Genomic DNA, 4,001 nt, shown 5'->3' on the forward strand with positions numbered 1-4,001 from the left:
GGACTTTCAGGAAATTACTTTTGATCGTCAATAACACAATTAAGTAAACTACACACACATTAGCATGAATAATTGATAAGAAATTATGTATTACCACGAAGTACTGATTTAATAATTCATGATGCGACACTCTAGTGACTGTGCAAAACTGGAAAACACCGAGAAGCCTGCCTGCCGGTCCTGAGGAAGGAAGATGGCAGCCCTCTGCAGAGAAGCCGGGACTTGGTCTTGTACACAGGCAGAAAGGACCCCTGCATGCCGTTGTCTGTTTGTTTAAATATCGAATAAATGTAGAGGAGTTGCAAAGAAAGACCCGTGGAGCTCAGGTCCCCTCTGTTCTGGGCTGGAGGTTGCGTGGGGCGTCCCCCTCCGCTGGGGCCGTGCAAACGAAAATCTCTTGGAGCTTCCAGGCCGAGGGCTGGGGCCGGGGCTCAGGAACCCTTCAGCAGATGCTGGGACAAGACAGGGTGCTGGGCAGTGCCTACAGGAGCCGCCCGCCTGTCCTGGGCGTGAGGGTGGCCGTCGACGGAGCCCTGTGGCTGCCCATGTGCAGTGTGCAGGAGTTGGTAATGTGACTGTGACAGGCAGCTGGGCTGCAGGCTGGGCGGGGTCTGTAGGCCCAGATTGATTCATGGGCGATTATGATTCATCCGCTAGTTGGAGTCCTCGGAAGAGCCTTCCTCAGTGCACACACCGGGTGGGGAGGACAGTGGGGGGCAGGGAGTCAGAGGTGCCCTCCACTCCTCAGTTGGGGCTTGATTAGAAATACCCACTGCCGCCTCTCAGTGGGTAGGAGGCTCTCCCTTCATAAACAATCCCATTTATAAGACGCTGCCACTACCTCATTGCCTGGGTCACAGAGGATAGCTTCCCAGTCCTACAGGTGAGTACTACTGCCCAGTTCACAGGTGGAAAAGCGATGCGGAGTGAGGCTGGACGACTCCTCCAGAGTTCCCTGGCTGGAGCTCTGATGGGAAGAGTGAGAGCCTGACTTCACGACAGCTCACACAGGGAGTGCTAATAAATGACTTATGAGGTGAACTGGGCTCAGTCTTCAAGGCCCAAGCGGGGAGTGGAGGCATGACAAGGAGCCGTTTGTCCTGTGGGCTCTGTCCGAGTGGGCCTATGGGAGGGGAGGGGAGAGAAGGGAAGAGGAAGGGAGGAGAGGAGAGAGAAGGGAAGGAGAAGGGAGGGGGGAGAAGAGGGGAGGGAAGGACATGCTACCCCAGCATCTCCGTCTCCTGGGTCCAGGCTGGCAGAGGCAGAGGGCAACCTGACCCATTTACTCTGCGGCTGGGCCAGTGCCCTGGCCTCTGTAGCCGCACCAGCCTGCCCACGGGCAGCCCCGCAGGGGCTCCCGGCATTGCTGGAGCCCAGTCCCCGGGCCCTCCATCGGCTCTTCCGGCAAGAGGGGCTCCAAGAAGGAGCCGCCGCTCCGCACGCAGAGACGCTCCCTTCTGGATGTTCTGGCTTCACCAAGGACAGTGTAGCTTTCATGAACTCAGAAGGGGCTGAGAGCATGTTCTGCCTCTTCAACACCCAAGCGTCACTGGCCTGGGACCCTGGGTGAGCCACCAACCCTCCCTGGGTGTCGTTCTCCCTCATGTAAAATGGCACAGCAATGGCACCAGCCTCACACACGTCTTCGGAGATCCCAGGAGCCCATTGCTGGTTGCGGCCCGCCCAGAGGAAGGGCAGTGGAAACACCCGTAGCTCTCGCTCCACCGTGCCTCTGGGCACAAGGACTTTCACCTCTGGCCCCATCGGGCGTGGCTACCCTGGCCCCGCCCTGGGCAGGGGACACGTTCTCAGACATGGGCGTGTGCCTGGCAGACACTTGGAGTGTGCCCAGCCTGGGAGGCCACACTGGAGGCAGATGAGGGCGCCAATGGGGAGAAACCAGCTCCTGCAGAGGCAGTGAATCAGAGGCTGACATGGATGGCCAGAGACAGGCTGGAGGGACGGCAGGACTTGTCTTTAGAAATGTAACACAGCTCCATTTCTGGGCTCGCTCCTGGACAGGGAGCCCAGCATGTGGCGTTCTCCCCACTATGTGGTCAGCACCTTGCTGTGTTCAAACCCATGGGGTGTGCTCCACCTCACACCCACAAAGCTCCTGGGCCCTGGGCTGGGGAATACCCAGGGGTCCCCTGAGCTGTCCTCCTTGGCCTGCTCATGTCTAGACCACGCCCCAGGGACAACAACACTCCATTCTGGAGCCCAGGGCTCAGCACCACAGACTGCCCGGGGGAAGGAGGGGAGGGAGAGGCACAGTGCTGGGCTGGCAAGTGCAGGGTCTGTAGCGTCATGTCCCGGGCAGCCTCAGCCTCCTTTCTTCCAGCCGGTGCTTCCTGTCCTGTGGCAGAGGCAGGGCGGCGAGTGTGTATAAACCAGGACCCGCCTGTAACCCCCCAGGAAGGGCATTTTATAGGAGCGATTGCCCATGCCCGGATGTGGGCTTTCCAGCGCAGTCTTTCTGCGCCTGGCACCCTGGAGCACCACGGCTTCTCTCTGCGTTCTGTTGGGTGGGTCTGAGGAGGCTGGGCCTTCTCTCGCTGCTGCCGCCTGCCGCCTGCTCTCAGGGCTCTGAGCCTGAGGGTGGCCTGTGGGGCACCTCTGCTTCTTTCCCAAGCCCGGCTATGTGCAGGGGATGGGCCATTGCTCCCCAGGGCTCTTCTTTGGGACTTGGGCACTGCCCCCTCCCATTGCCCCTGGCTCCCCAACTCTGCTGGGTGTGTCCTGACTCCAGGGCCGGGCAGGGACAGAGCTCATTGTCAGAGCTCTGGCCTGGAACAGCCAGGTGCCCAGATGTCACAGCCGCCTCCATCCTGAGATGCTGGTGGGGACAGGTTTGCCAGCTGCCAAATGCTTTGAAGTCCGCCGGGGCCCTTGGCTGGGAGGGCACACCTCTAGCTTGAGCAAAGGGTCCAGAGAATGAGGGAGGTGTTGGATACAGCGACCTGAGCTGGGGCCTGCCAGGTCAAGGGCTGTCTTGGCTCTGCCAATGGGGCAGGTGCCCCTGGGGGTGAGGACTCACATCTTCGCTCAACAGAGGCGTGCATGTGGCGTTCGGCCACGGAGCCCTGCTCTGAGGCACCCTAACCTCTCACCAGGACCCCGCAGAGTGGGTGGGCAGCGCCCCACAGTCTGGGACTCGGAGGTCCGAGGTCGGCCCCCTGTCTGACACTATTAGCCGTGGGGTCTCGGGCCAGCTCCGCAGCCTCTCTGGCCCTCATTTCTTTATCTGTACAGTGGAAGCAATAATCCTCAATTTGCCTCCACAGGGATGCGGGAGGATCAAGGGCGATGATGTGTGTGAAGGCAGTTTGTGAACAGCTCTCCGGAGAGCAAGGCCATTGGCAGCCTGAGACCCTGCATCTGAGGAGCTGCCTCCTGCTGCAGCAGCTGGGCCAGAGGAACCAGCCTGGGGCAGAGGGGAGGCGTGGCCAGGAAGTGAATCTGTGGACCCTCCCCAGGGCTTTGCAGGCCTCGAGCCCCCCCAACCCCCCCAAGGTCGGGATGGGGCAGCTGGAGGGGCTAAGTGATTGTGTAATGGCCACATCTGTCAGCGCCGGCCAAATGGTTTTCCAGGAGTCAGCGAGCTAATGGCCCCGCAGCCGGGGAGAGCTCTAAGTGGAGCACTTTATCTACCAGGAACATCAGCGGCGTGGCCGGCGCAGGGCTCGAGCAGCTGCTCCGCCCACAGCGTGAATTAGTGCCCGGTCCCCACTGGCTGGCCTCCCACCTGCTGCCAGAGACCAGTCTGCAGGTGGCAGCCCTGGTGGCCGGTAGGGGGTAGGGAAGCCTGGCTGGGGGCATCACCAGATCTGGCCTCGGGACCTTGGCAAGTTCGTTGTCTCTCCAAGCCTCAGTTTCCTCATCTGCAAGGGTTAGGCAGGGAGGGGTATGGGGGATGAGATGAGGCGTGCATGGTGCCTGCATTCGGCAGTTACTGCCGGACGCCCTGAGCTCTCCCAGGTGATGGCGGCGACGGAGAGGTT

The sequence above is a fragment of the Pipistrellus kuhlii genome, unplaced genomic scaffold (assembly GCF_014108245.1).
Source record: "Pipistrellus kuhlii isolate mPipKuh1 unplaced genomic scaffold, mPipKuh1.p scaffold_m20_p_35, whole genome shotgun sequence".
NCBI classification, from domain to species: domain Eukaryota; kingdom Metazoa; phylum Chordata; class Mammalia; order Chiroptera; family Vespertilionidae; genus Pipistrellus; species Pipistrellus kuhlii.